We start from the raw sequence: 15,535 nt of genomic DNA on the forward strand, positions 1-15,535 counted from the left end.
AATGAAAACAGGAGGAACAGACAAAGAAACAAAGGAAACAGTGTTAGTATATTCTTCTGAAGAAGCTAGTGGGTGGTTTTTTTGGGGGGGGGTTGCCATCTGACAGCCAATCAAATAGAGAACTATTCTCTGTAAAGCCCAACGGTCACCCTCACTGGATATGGATGGCATCTTTTCAAAAATCTGAAAATATAACTTTATTCTGAGCTAGGGATGGTAGGATTTGATTTGGTTCACAATGAAAGTGAACTTACAGAATTCTTAGCTTCCAAAACAATATAGCTCAGTTGGTTGCAGGCACGATCCCCATACGAGACAGCTGCATATTCTTGCATTGCAGAAGTAGATGATCTCTACAACTCTACAATCTTATGATTCTGTAAATACACGAACCAAAATGCAGTCATCCTTCTAAATTCACACATCTCTGAATTTTGTAATGCAGTTCTCCAGATAAGTGATGTGTACAAAAATGTGTATACTTGGCTAAATTGTGCATATGAAGGCACATGAAAGTGAAAATAGCATACAGGAACACATTTTATTAGGGGGAATTCCTTAGCAAAATATATATGAATATTTGACAAAAATACATACAAAACAGTGTGTATAAGAAGAAATTTTTACTAAAATGCTGATGAACTTCCATGAGGACTTAAAAATAAAAATGCAATCTGATTTGGAAATGTGGAGAATCAAAGTTAAGACCAGAAAAATGAGAAACTGAGAGAAAATGAAATTGATATACAGTATTCACTTTCCTCTATTCTAAGCCTTGGCCAAGGATATCCCACAATCACAGCTCTCTGGGGTAAGCCATGTTCCTAGTATTCACCTAATAGGAACTGCAATTCATTTAAGATATCAGTTAAGCCAGGCATAGGCAAACTCCGGCCCTCCAGATGTTTGGGACTACAATTCCCATCATCCCTGACCACTGGTCCTGTTAGCTAGGGATGATGGGAATTGTAGTCCCAAACATCTGGAGGGCCGGAGTTTGCCTATGCCTGAGTTAAGCAGAATAGCACGAAACAGTAAAATAAGCAGCTATATTATTCTACTGTTTGTAACATTTGAGGATATCAGAGAGGCTGTCATAAGCGAAAATGCTGTCAATTTCCACTCCCAACTCTGCTTTGCTTTAACTGTGGCCAAACATGAAATATCAAGATTTTAATCAATTTTTACAGCAAGCCAGTGACTGCAATTGGGGGGAGGAAGGGGGATGCAATGGCATTATAGTCCATTGCATAAAATCCCCCCAAGGTGCCAATGATGACTACTTCTTTATTGAGGATGACCCTCCATGTTGCACCCAGCCTTCCGAAATATCAGTGTTTTGTTTTTATTGGCACTTACATTTATATTTATTGCCCCTTTGATGGAACAGCAAAAGGATGTCTGCTCGTGCAACCTGGCGGACGAGCTCCAGCGACTCTCAAGTATCAATTGGAGAAAATTGCATTCAATTTTGCAATGATACCATTTCAAAAGAGAGGAGGTGAAATGAGAGTGAAAACGTTAATGAGCTTTGAGGCTTCAGATGAATGCAGACCAGCTGGAAAAGCCAGTGAAGGAAAGAGCTTTCTTGCTTTAAAAAGGAGCCCACCAAAGAAAACCCCAGATCTGTTTGTTTTTCCCCCAGTCAGTGATGGTTACTGTCTTCTATAGTGCCTTGATTTTGGAACTTTTCATATATATTTTTATTTGTTTCTCAGGTTCTGTCAGAGCCTAAGCTTCAGACACTCGGAATGCCTTGTGCATCAAAAATAGCCAAGGGTGCCTTGACCTTGTCTTCCATCAGTTTCCTCTATGCTCAGCGTGGGCCAACACACTGTGTTAAATCTCTACAGTTTATGGTAGGAGGAATCAAAGTAGAAGATGTGGGAAGGAAATGTGGACTCCTAGCAATTCCGAAGAATCTCTTTCTCTAACAGTTGGAGAAAGTGTAGAAACACAGGAGGCAGAGAGGAAATCTGCACACAAATATATATGCACACACACACACACACACACACACAAACACACACACACACACACACACACACTTGTTTGCTGAGATACCCTGAGGTTAGGGGTGGGGGAGAAATTTCATTCACTTTGCATTTGAATATGTCTGAATGGAAATCCACCTAATTTGCTCAACCAGAAACAATATGAAAATCAGGATGCATCTATTCATCAAAGGGTGCCTTTCTCTGAATTTCACAATGCAGACCTCCAACCAAAGCACGTGAGCCAAAAATGTATCTATTAGGGGGAAGTGTGTGTCCAAAAATAATGCATCAATGAAAGTTAACACCAAAAAAACTCCATTATATTAGGAAACATTGCTTGAAAGAACTGGGCATGTTAAGAGAAAGTGCATACAAATACGAGTACGTTTGCGAAAAATGGGCATGAAATTGCTGGCAAATGTTCGTGATGACTTTTTCTATTAAAAAATAATTTAATGAGGTAAATTGAAGCTAAGACTGGAAAAATGAGAAACTGAGAAAAATCAAAATTGACAGTTCACACACCCCAAAACCCTAGGTAAAGGTAAAGGGACCCCTGACCATTAGGTCCAGTCATGACCAACTCTGGGGTTGCGGCACTCATCTCGCTTTATTGGCCGAGGGAGCCAGCGTACAGCGTACATGTGGCCAGCATGACTAAGCCACTTCTGGCGAACCAGAGCAGTGCACGGAAACGCCGTTTACCTTCCCGCTGGAGGGGTACCTATTTATCTACCTGCACTTTGACATGCTTTCAAACTGCTAGGTTGGCAGGAGCTGGGACTGAACAACGGGAGCTCACCCCGTTGCAGGGATTAAAATCGCCAACCTTCTGATCGGCAAGCCCTAGGCTCTGTAGTTTAACCCACAGTGCCACCCGCGTCCCCCCAAAACCCTAGTCACCCCCCCAAAAAAACAGATTGCAAGCCAAGCTTCATCTCTACATATGTGCCCACCAACATAGGCAGGCAGTGCTGGAACAGGGCTCCTGAGGATTCAGTGCTGAGGGCTGAGCCACCAGGCACAACATAAGAAGTATCTTCTAGACCGCGGGTTCCAAGACTGTGGTCCATGAAATCCATTCAGGGGGTCCACTGTGGATTTGTGGTTGAAGACAGGAGATAGCACATCCAGTGCAGAAAATATGTGGAAAGGACTGCCTCTCCCCATATAAACCAACCCAAAATCTGTGTTCCTCATATGAGGCCCTTTTTTGTGTGCCTCTTCCACTTGAGGTCTGGAGGGTGGCAACATGAGAATGGGCCTTTTCTGTGGTGGCTCCCCATTTGTGGAATGCTCCCCCCAGGAAGGTTCACCAGACATCTTCATTATATACCTTTGGCTGATTAAATGTGTCTGTAGTACGAGGGGTTGTTGTTTTGTTGTTTTTGCTTTTAACTATTTATTTGTGCTTTTACCTTGCATTTTTATCTTATAAACCTCCCTGAGATCTTGTGGCGAAGGCTGGTATATAAAACTCACAAATTAAAAATACAAATATTCATATTGACTTTTGATTGTATTTTAACTGTTCCTCTTATTTCTTGCATTGTATTTTACTCTATTTCAGTTGGAATTCTGCAACAAAATACAATATATAAGAAAGGAAAAGAAGCAATACAAATACAATTAAAAATCATACAGCTCCTGGCTGTTCTACATTGACATGCAGTGGCTCCCAAACTTGGGTCTCCTGTAGTTTTTGGACTACAACTCCCATTATCCCTGGCTAGCAATACCAGCAGTTTGGGATGATGGGAATTGTAGTCCAAAAGCAGCTGGAGACCCACATTTGGGAAACACTGCTCTAGGGTTTCAGACACGGGACATCCCTAGTTCCACCTGGAAGTGCTGGGGATCAAACATGGGGCCTTCTGAATGCAAAGCTGATGCTCTACCACTAAGCTACTCTATGACCCTTCCCACACTTCTACTTTCCTCCATGAAATAATGGATAAAGGCTTGAGAGAGAATGACTGAGTGAGTCTGCTGTCTGTGATTTAATATGTTCATCCCTGTATATCTGTGGGATGCTTTGTCCTTTCTACCTTGGCTTTCTAATCAAATCAAACCCATTTCCCTTCTCCCCTGCCCCTCTGTTTTCTTACTATCCCTTCCATAAGAGCAGGGTAAAATACAGAACACATACATAGCGCTTCAGAGCTGCTAAACAGGGTTCATTAGGCATTAAAGACCTGGAAAATATAACATGTTCTGACAAACTGTCACACATTCTTGCTAAGATATGAAATCAACTATGAAAAGCTAGCAGCTGTTTATTCCAAACAAGTGTGGTGTAGGCAGGATATATTTAAAGCCACTCAACATTTCTTTAACAGCAGATCCTCCCTGTTAGCTCCCATTGTACTCAAAGTGCCAACTTCCAGCTGGGTGGGCTTGATTTATCCTTTGAATTTGGACCTTATTGGACAAGGGACAGATTTGGAGGATTTGACAATTCATCTAAAGTTCTCGCTATATCTTGTTGGCCAGTACATCTACTGGAGGAGCTCTACAGAGCCATTTCTGTTTCAATGACTTGACTTGAGTCACACTCAGCTGTTGTCATGGTTGTACCAAATAATAGTATGCAGTGGTACAAAATTTGTAAGGTGCAATTACTCATCAAACTCAATGCTTTTTTTAAAAAAAATTAAAAATCCAATAATTTCAACCTTCAAATCAAGTCCAAGAGCGGATATATTAATCATAGTCCTTTAACTTTGCTTTTTGTCAAAAGATACAAAGTAAGGATCTACAAGGAGGAAATGTTACAGTACTGCCTCTTTCCTCTGTTATTAAACCGTTCTTTCATTTCACCGGTCATTTATTAAAATCACATTTGTTTTGTCATTCGTTTTTGGAAGTACATTCATTTTCTCAACTTGCATTCATTTTTTCGCTCTTCTTCCCCCTTTATCTCTTTCTTTTTTACAGTTCTTTTGACTTCAGCAGCCTTTCCTGGCAGGCATTATTTCTAGCAGAATTGCATGATACAATTGCCAGGAAAATCGTGACTCCTACTAAAAAAAAATGGGTCTCCACTAGCAGTCTCCATTTTCCACCGGTTGCTTTTGAAATATGCAATGACCAGAACAGGAGATGCCCCAAAGGATGCCCTCCAGATGTGTATTTCCCAACCCCTCTGCAATGTAGGACAACCTGCAACCACCCTCGGCCCTTCTGAGGGGTGATTCATAAGCAGCGCATGACTCCTATAAGACTCTCGTATATGTTGTTGTTGTTTAGTCGTTTAGTCTTGTCCGACTGTTCGTGACCCCATGTACCAGAGCATGCCAAGCACTCCTATCTTCCACTGCCTCCCGCAGTTTGGTCAAACTCATGTTAGTGGCTTCGAGAACACTGTCCAACCATCTCGTCCTCTGTCATCCCCTTCTCCTTGTGCTCTCAATCTTTCCCAACATCAGGGTCTTTTCCAGGGAGTCTTCTCTTCTCATGAGGTGGCCAAAGTATTGGATCCTCAGCTTCAGGATATGTCCTTCCAGTGAGCACTCAGGGCTGATTTCCTTCAGAATGGATAGGTTTGATCTTCTTGCAGTCCATGGGACTCTCAAGAGTCTCCTCCAGCACTATAATTCAAAAGCATTAATTCTTCAGCGATCAGCCTTCTTTATGGTCCAGCTCTCACTTCCATACATCACTACTGGGAAAACCATAGCTTTAACTATACGGACCTTTGACCGCAAGGTGATGTCTCTGCTTTTTAAGATGCTGTCTAGGTTTGTCATTGCTTTTCTCCCAAGAAGCAGGCGTCTTTTAATTTCGTGAATGCTGTCACCATCTGCAGTGATCATGGAGCCCAAGAAAGTAAAATCTCTCCCTGCCTCCATTTCTTCCCCTTCTATTTGCCAGGAGGTGATGGGACCAGTGGCCATGATCTTCGTTGTTTTGATGTTGAGCTTCAGACCATATTTTGCACTCTCCTCTTTCACATGGCATCATATTTTAAATGATGCCATGTGATTGACACATACCTGTCAGACCCATCCCTGGTCCGAAGGGGTTTGAGGGGCAAATGTGGTTGTTTGAGTGGTGTCTAGGGTTGGGTGTGTGGTGGGGGGAATTTGGTGGGGCATGGCAGGTAGGGTTGGTGAGCTATGCAAGCAGGAGTGCAGCCCCTAGTATTACTATATTTTCATAGTAAACGATTAACAAGAACTGAAGGGTGGGAGGTCAAGCACACAGAGTCATTTATGCAATAAATGCTTCCTGCTAGGAAAATCTGTCCTTGTCTTATGTTGTGAGTTTCCAGTGCTTTGTTACAAAAATCCTACAATTCTCTTTACAATAAAGCAGGGGCTCCCAAATTTATTTCCCCCATGGAACACTTGAAAACAACTGAGGGTCTTGGCAGAACACTTAATGATTTTTCTGCCTTTTGTAGCAATTGCAATGCACTGTGCTGGATGCTGGGCAGCTTTTAATTGTATTTTTATTGTTTCTTTTATTTCTTATATATTGTATTTTATTGCATTACAATTTGAATTCCATGGAATTAATACATGGGGGCACAAGTTTCTCAAATGTTCTCCCCCAGGATTAGTTCTTCGTGACAAATGACAAAAAAAGAAAGAAAGAAAGAAAGAAATGTTGGGGAAATTATTCTTTTGTGCTACAGCAATAAAGTGCACCTTAACAAAATACCTTCAGAAAGACAGGAAATGTACTTCTTTGTTTTTACTACAATGCACCTCGGCTTTTGTGCCTGGATATAAACGTTGCCTAAAGAACAGAAATATTTTGACTGTGGTAATCTGATTCAGCTTGCTCCATAATCTCTTGCAGGAAATAAAAAATCAAAGGCTGATGACAAATCAAGAAAGGTTGAGAAGAGCTTGCCCTCCCTGAGTTTTGCACATGAGCCCTCATCTTGTGGAGCTAGATTCCTAGCAGGTGGGCCAGCGTTGCTTATCAGCAGGACCAAAGTTACAGGGAGGTTGTGGAATGCAAACATTTCATTATTACAGGGAGAGTGCATCTCATGGTCATTGATTCAAGCCCCACATTGGGTGAAAGATACCTGCATTGTAGGGGTTTGGACACGATGACACATTGGGGTTCCCTTCCAACTCTACAATTCTATAATTCTATGATTCTGTTTTACCATCTAAGGCTCCCCCTGCAGTAGCTAGCTACCCCCCCCCCAAAGAATCATGGGAATTTTGGTTTCTTACAGGGCCTGAGAGGAGTCACATCCTTGAAAACAGCTAACCTTTCTTTTCAGGCTGAGGGTTACGTTGTCCCATGGATGAATCTACAGGAGCTGCATATCAAAGTGTGTGTGTCTGAAGTTTCCCTCCCACCAGAGGTCAAAGAGAAGAACAACTACCAGACTTTTAGAAGGCATCTGAAAGCAGCCCTGTTTAGGGAAGCTTTTAATGTTTAACAAACCACTGTATTTTAATACTTTGTTGGAAGCCGCCCAGAGTAGCTGGGGAAACCCAGCCAGACGGGCAGGGTATAAATAATAAATTCTAGTCTAGTCTAGTCTAGTCTATTATATCCTATTCTTCTCACAAATCTACAATTCCTAGAGTTCCCTGAGAAGTTCCCCCCTTCATTCCAAACATACAGTCTCCTAGTGGTGATTCATCAGATTTACTTATCCATCCGTCACTCCCAGTCACAGAGATCCATTAATCAGCAGTCTTATCTCTCGAACATTACTTGATGTATGTGCTTCAGCTTCATTCCAATCATATGTTTCCAATTATAATTCCGAGCTGAAGCTAACCAGCACGCGCTAATTGGAATCAGCGTCAGGAAGATCTGACTTCACCGAGGGCTCGTGCCAAGTGTTCAGCACCCTCATCTCTCGGATCAGGGGGTGCATTGTGAACACCGCTGGCAAGGCAGCGCCCCTCCGTCTCCTGGGGGGTAGGAAGACTGCATACTTCCCATAGCAGCCCCTTAATTACCTCGTATGGGTCAGAGAGATGTTATTGTCAGCCATCTTCCAACGCGCCACCTGGTGCCCCTCCCCCGGCCATTTAGGGCTTTAAAGGTCAGCACCAACACTTTGAATTGTGCTCAGAAATGTACTGGAAGCCAATGTAGGTCTTTCAGAACCGGTGTTATGTGGTTCCGGAGGCCATTCCCAGTCACCAGTCTAGCTGCCACATCCTGCATTAATTGCAGGTCCTGTGGCACCTTCAAAGGTAGCACCACATAGGGCGTGTTGCAGTAGTCCAAGCAGGAGATAACTAGAGTGTGCACCACTCTGGCAAGACAGTCTGTGGGCAGGTAGGGTCTCAGCCTGCATACCAGATGGAGCTGGCAGACAGCTGCTCTGGACACAGAATGGACCTGAGCCTCCATGGACAGCTGTGAGTCCAAAATGACTCCCAGGCCGCATACCTGGTCCTTCAGAGGCACAGTTACCCCATTCAGGACCAGGGAGTCCTCCACACCAGCCCGCCCCCTGTCCCCCAAGAACAGTACTTCTCTCTTGTCAGGATTCAACCTCAATCCATTAGCCGCCATCCATCCTCCAACTGCCTCCAGACACTCACACCCTAGGAACTGTAGATCTGTGAGGGACCTTCTAACACCTCTCAGCAACCTTAACAAACTATAGTTCCCATGATTCTTTGTGGGATCCAAAGTGCTTTAAATGTATGGGGTGGATGTGGCCACAGAAATCTGCTAGCCTGATAAAGTGAGATGATGCAGCTTTAAATGTATACTGCAGATGGAGCCTAAGATTCTTTTCTTAACAGATTGCAACAAGGGAACATAAAAGTTTCTTTTCATAACTCACTTTGCTGACCTCTTCTTTTCAAAGTCTCCGTAGAAAAATAAAACAAAGTTACTTGCTAAACAGAGGCAGGAAGGCAAACGATAAGCTGCAGAAAAGCAACGATATTGTTTTCTTTCCCCCCACAAAGCATCTTGTTTGTTGATTTCTCTTTTCACCTCAAGATTACTATCAAAGGTTCACTCTGTGATGGTTATGCTACCTTTAATAGAATCCAAAGGGAAAGAAGAAGAAGAAAAACCTTGCCATTGTCAAAGCAAAGATGTGAACTTTTACTTCACACACTGAAAGCTTTCGAATTCTTCAACAACAACATAAAAGAGAGAGGCAACTTTGAAACACACTCCTCATTTGAGACAAGCTGGCAATATAGTTTTTAGCCTCTGTCAGAAGGCTGCTCCTGTTCACAAACAAGCTTCATCCAGCATCAAATGGAGGAATAAGGGCCTAACCGCATGAGGAATTAATGATGCCAAGGGGAGTTTTGTCCCGTCCCCCCATGATAATTGCTCTGTGCAGGAGACTGGGGGCAATTTCACAGAGATTGGGGCTGAGGAGGTTTCCCACAAGCTGTGCTCTCGATAACAATCCCACCCCCCAACATGCCTGGCATTTATTCATTTTTTATAAAACACATAAAGTGATTGCTAATCACTTCATTAGCGTCAAATGCTGTTAGGCTCCTAAGGACAGCAGAATGATTTTCCTCAAGTGTTAACAAAGAATGTTTAGAATTTAGCATTACCTGCATTGTAGAAATAATGCAGACCTCTAGGCAAGCAACACACCAACCCCTATTTTAATAGCAGAGAGAATCTCTGAAGTAATTCACATTATTATGTATCCCCCAAGCCATAACAGGGATTGTATGGTATAATTATTAAGCATATGGCACAGCCGCCAAAGGTGGAGGCCATTGGCCACTACGTTGAAGAACCAAGACACTACTGTGTTAGCTATTCCATCTTCTTTCTTTCTTTCTTTTTTTAAATTAGACTTTATTAAATACATTTTTGTGTTACAAAACAGACAGGGAAAGGTACATCTATTGTTCTATGTCGTTGCTTACACATGAAGAAGAAGAAGAAGAGTTTGGATTTGATATCCCGCTTTATCACTACCCGAAGGAGTCTCAAAGCGGCTAACATTCTCCTTTCCCTTCCTCCCCCACAACAAACACACTGTAAGGTGAGTGGGGCTGAGAGACTTCAGAGAAGTGTGACTGGCCCAAGGTCACCCAGCAGCTGCATGTGGAGGAGCGGAGATGCGAACCCGGTTCACCAGATTATGAGTCTACCACTCTTAACCACTACACCACACTGGCTCTGAATCCAGCAGGCTCACACTGAATCCAGCAGGAGTCACATGAGGTGGTCGCATAGTATTATGATTGATACTGGTCATTGACCATAATAAAGAAATTAATCAATGTATTATTATTATTATTATTATTATTATGCTCATTAATGTATTTGATGCCTTCTACGCAATGGTCTCAAGGAGATGGCTAATAAAAAAAATTAAAACACACTTTAAAACACACACAAAAAGCATTTAAAACACAACTTTAAAAAATGCAAAATAGACATGCATGGCAAAGGCCTATTTATCCAGCTGGGAAAGCCTGTCAGAACAAAAAAAATGTTCTTTAATTGTTTCTAGAAAGTGCAGGTGGTGGGCACTTGTCAGCGTTGGAAAACAGATGAGGGTTTCCCCCCTGAACACTCACTAAGGAATATTGTAAATGAACAGAGCTAATTCTGAATTGAGCACAAGGGAGTTTACCCCATCACTATTTGCTGCAGGTCAAAGGTTTTAAATGCAAAATTATAAGCCTTGTTTATTTTTGATGGCACTTATTAGCAATACAGACTGTATTATTCCCCACATGGAGTGTAGGAGGTGTTATGCTTAGAACGTGGTAGGTACAAAAGAAATCTCAGGCTATTCCAAAATCTACTGGAACAAATAAGCAATTGTAAAGTGAGTTGGGCATAAATTAAGAAATCTGAAAACCTGTAGAGGAAGAGAAAGAATGCCTTTGAATAATGAACAACATCAGCAACCAGCATCCTTGTGTATATGCTGGAGCCTCAGCATAGGCCCACAGCTGATACCTGCCCTGTGGCACCCAAAACATATTTTTAAAAATCAATAAATATAGATGACAGTACAGGCACTAACCATGGTTTGGAGGACCACTGATGAGGAGGGGCTCCACAAAATAACACTTTGCCATGGACTCACTCAACACAGAGAAATCTAGCTCTGAGTTACTACTGTTTCTACTCTGTAGAAGGGGATGCAGGTGGAGCTGTGGTCCAAACCACAGAGCCAAGAACTTCCTGATCAGAAGGTCGGTGGTTCGAATCCCCGCAACAGGGTGAGCTCCTGTTGCTCGGTCCCAGCTCCTGCCAACCTAGCAATTCAAAAGCATATCCAAGTGCAAGCAGATAAATAGGTACCGCTCTTGCGGGAAGGTAAACAGCGTTTCCGTGTGCTGCTCTGGTTTCGCCAGGAGTGGCTTAGTCATGCTGGCCACATGACCCGGAAGCTGCCTGTGGACAAACATCAGTTCCCTCAGCCTATAGAGCGAGATGAGTTCGCAACTCCAGAGTCAACCACGACTGGACCTAACCACCAGGGGTACCTTTACCTTTACTACTCTGTAGAACAGGTTTGGGGAACCTTAGGCCTGGGGTCCAAATGCAACCCTCTAGGCCTCCCTATCAGGCCCTTGTGGCTCTCACCAAGCCACACTCCCTTCCCAACCACACTTCTTCTTCCCAGGCCATGCCCCACACCAGGCTTGCTTCACACCCTTGAGTGTTTTGTCTGACTGGAATGCACCCTGAACCCCTGACAATGCCTTTGCTTGGCTACACGGAAGATAGAGAGGAGTGTGTGGATCTTCTGCAAAGGTTCTTTTTCAGTTCCAGAAGCAAGACACAAATGGGGTGAGAGTTAAGATTGCAGGACTTCCGGTCGGCGCCAGCGTTTGATGGCGGTCCTAGCCTCGAGCTCCGAGGCAGGACTGCTCCGTAAGTTCGGGTCTTACCCGCTACGGCAAGCGGGGGACCCCTAAAATCACAGGCGCTGAAGCCTGTGAGCAAGGAGATTCGGTGGGCACCTTTGCGCCCCCCCGGCATCGTGAAAGAGCCTTTTTAAAGGCTCCGGAGGGGCATCGGGGTGAGCGCAGTGCTGAGGATCGCTACCCAGCTTACGGAGTGAAGCCGCGTCGCCATTAACGGAGAGCGCCGATTCCTTTCTGAAACTAAAGATTGGCAACAACAATACCCGTGAGTAAGAACGCAAAATTAAAAACGGGACTTAAAAATCTAGAAGATTTGGCTGAAAACGGGAAGGCAAAAATTAAGGAAGTCAGCCTCCCGGATCTGCATGATTAACGGAGCAATGAAAGACTGAGCTGTGATTAAACGGACTTTCCTTTTAACTCTTATTAAACCAGACATCGAAAGGATCTCCCCCCTGTTGTGCAGGAGAAGGGGGGGAGGAAACAGAATTAATTTAACCTGCAAAAGAAAGGGATAAGGAATAAAAAACCTCTGCTGCTGACACTTCTGGTCAGGCTGCCGGAGCAGCGATCGCCTGAAAAAGGAACTGTCAAGTGAGCTGTCAAAAGACAGTGGTTACAAAATAAGACTTATTTGAAACATATTAACGGGACTTTGGTGGATTACAATTTTAACAGTAAAGTGCTACAAATTAAAGACTCTTAGTGGGACTTTTGCCTTTGGACTTTCTGTTTCTTTGTTGTGGGTGCCTTTGGATGGTTACAATTGCCTCCTCTAGAGGGCTTCAGTTGTATTACGGTGTATCCAGCGGGATTTTCCACTTGCAACTTTCCTGTGTGAATGACCTTGAGTTATGAGCAACCCGCCAGAAGAAATTTCAACAAGAAGTAAAACAAAGCAGGCTCAAAAACAAGCTCAAAAAAGAGGTTCTTTATCAGGAGCAGCAGCTGCACAAGAAAAAATAACAGCAGCATCAATGGAGTCAATGACACAGGCTCTGCTCAAAATAAATCAGTCATTAGAAGTACTCACCAAGCAATCTGCAGAACTTACTAAACAGTCTACAGAGAACTCTAAGAAACTGACGGAGCTGACAACAAGACTAGACCTGAACACAACAACAATCTCATCTAATACAGATTCTATAAACCGTTTGGTTCAAGAGTCTACGGAAACAAGGAGAATAGCTGAGAGTGCTAGGTCTACTGCCGAAGAAACCAAAGGAAAGTTTGCGCCTATTGCAAAAAAAGTACATGAACATGATACAGCATTAGCCCTACTAGAACTGGAAAGGAAAAGCAAGAACCTGAAATTAAGACTGGTTCCAGAAGAGGAAGAGGACAAGCTTGGGGAATTCCTCACAGATAAATTTCAAGATTTTTGGAATGATGAGTTAGATGGAGAAGAAGATGAATTTGTGATAACCTCAGCCTTTCGGATTGGCAGGAAGCAAGGGAAGAAGCCAAGAGACTGTTTAATTACCTTGGGATCAAAGGAACAAAGAGACAAAATACTAAACCTACATTTCCAGAAGGCCTTGGTCATTAAAAATTCTCAGATCCAGATTTTCAAGGATATTCCTAAATACTTTTTGGAGGTTAGATCTCAATTTAAAGAATTAGTTGATCTACTTAAACAGAATAATATCCCATTCAGGTGGGAATTTCCACAAGGGTTGTCCTTTAACTTTAAAGGGAAGAAAATTAAAATAAAAACAAACCAGGATAAAGAACTCTTTTTGGAAAGAAATCAAGAGGATCTTCAGAAAGGAACTGTTAGTGAGGGGGAAGTACCGGACATTTCAAATCTATCATTTGGACTGAACCGAGCACCGACCGAGGAGGAACAACAACTTGGTGCAGTCGGTGGAAGAGCTACCCAGTAACAAAAATGTCTCTGCAACTCTTCAGCTGGAATTGTAATGGTTTGAACCACCCTCGAAAAAGGGGTCAAGTATTCCATCTATTAAAGAAGGAACATCTAGATGTAATCTGTCTACAAGAAACTCACATTGCCAGGACACATAGAAAACTTTTAACAAATAAGAGATTAGGACAAGAATTTATTTCATCAGATAGAGTTAAGAAAAGAGGAGTTGTGATCTATGTCAAGGAAAAATTTGAACCAAAACTGATCTTTAAGGATGACCAAGGAAGATACCTGGCAGTGGAAATTCAAATTCATGGAGAAAAGATTTTGATTGTTGGAGTATATGCACCAAATGAGGGGAAGGCTGAATTCTTCAAGAAGTTGCATGAGACTTTAATGGACTTTTTGGACTTTAAAATTATAATGATGGGTGATATGAATGGAGTTGTCTCCACAAACATGGACAAGGCCCAAAGACAAATAATATCTAATGATGGAAGACTACCAAAGACATTCTTTGAACTGACTGACACTATGGACCTGATTGACATTTGGAGAACTAGGAACCCTCTGGAAAGGGAGGGGACCTTCTTCTCTGAAGCAAAAATGACATGGACTAGAATTGATCAAATATGGACTTCTAGTAATCTGGCATCAAAAGTTAAAAAAATAGAAATCTGCCCAAAGACCTGTTCTGACCACAATGCTGTCAAGATGGAAATGAAACTGACAACAGCTGGAACCTTTAGATGGAGAATGAATGACACTCTCTTTGGAGATGAAGAAATCTGTAAAAAGGCTCAAAAGACACTTAAAGACTACTTCGAGATTAACCTGAGATCAGACACTGAAAAAAGAGTTATTTGGGATGCAAGTAAAGCCGTGATGCGTGGCTTCCTAATACAACAGAATTCAATAAAGAGGAAAAAACAGAATGAGAAGAAAGAGAAAATTTGGAATCTAATAAAAGAAGGGGAGAAGAAATTGAGATCTAAGCCTAAATCTCAAGAGATATTAAGAGAAATAAAATTCTATCAAACACAATACATGGAATTGATGAATCAGGAAATAGAATGGAAAATTAAACAAATGAGACAAAAGACTTTTGAGTCCGCAGATAAATGTGGGAAGCTACTGTCTTGGCAACTGAAAAAGAGGCAAAAATTGAATACAGTGACATCACTCGAAGTAGATGGGAAGTCTATTAATAAACCAAATGAGATAAGTAATTGTTTTCAAAGTTTCTTCAAGAAATTATACAGACAAGGGCCAAAAAACGAACAGGAGATAGAAGAATTTATTGGAAAATACGGCTTACCAAAAATCTCTGAAAATAATAGAAGGAGTTTAAATGAGAAAATTACAGATCAAGAAATAGAGAGCGCCATTCAGGATATGCAGCTGGGAAAATCACCAGGACCAGATGGACTAACTGCGAGATACTATAAAGCACTGAAGGATTGGTTAATACAACCATTGAAAGAAGTTTGCAATCAAATTTTGGAAGGGAAAAAGGCTCCCGAATCGTGGAAGGAAGCATTCATCTCACTTATACCGAAGACAGAAACTGAGAAACATCAAGTTAAGAATTACCGCCCTATATCACTCTTGAATGTGGATTATAAAATTTTTGCAGACATTTTAGCAAAAAGATTCAAAAAAGTTTTGTTAGAGGAGATTCACAGGGACCAAACTGGCTTTCTACCAGGCAGGCAATTGTCAGACAATGTGAGGAATATTATAGACATTTTAGAACTTCTGGAAACTGACATAAATAGAAAAGCTGTTTTGATTTTTGTGGATGCAGAGAAAGCCTTTGACAACATTTGTTGGAGCTTTATGAAGAGGAATCTCCA

Source organism: Podarcis erhardii, assembly GCF_964252035.2.
Source record: "Podarcis erhardii genome assembly, chromosome: 7".
NCBI classification, from domain to species: Eukaryota; Metazoa; Chordata; class Lepidosauria; order Squamata; family Lacertidae; genus Podarcis; species Podarcis erhardii.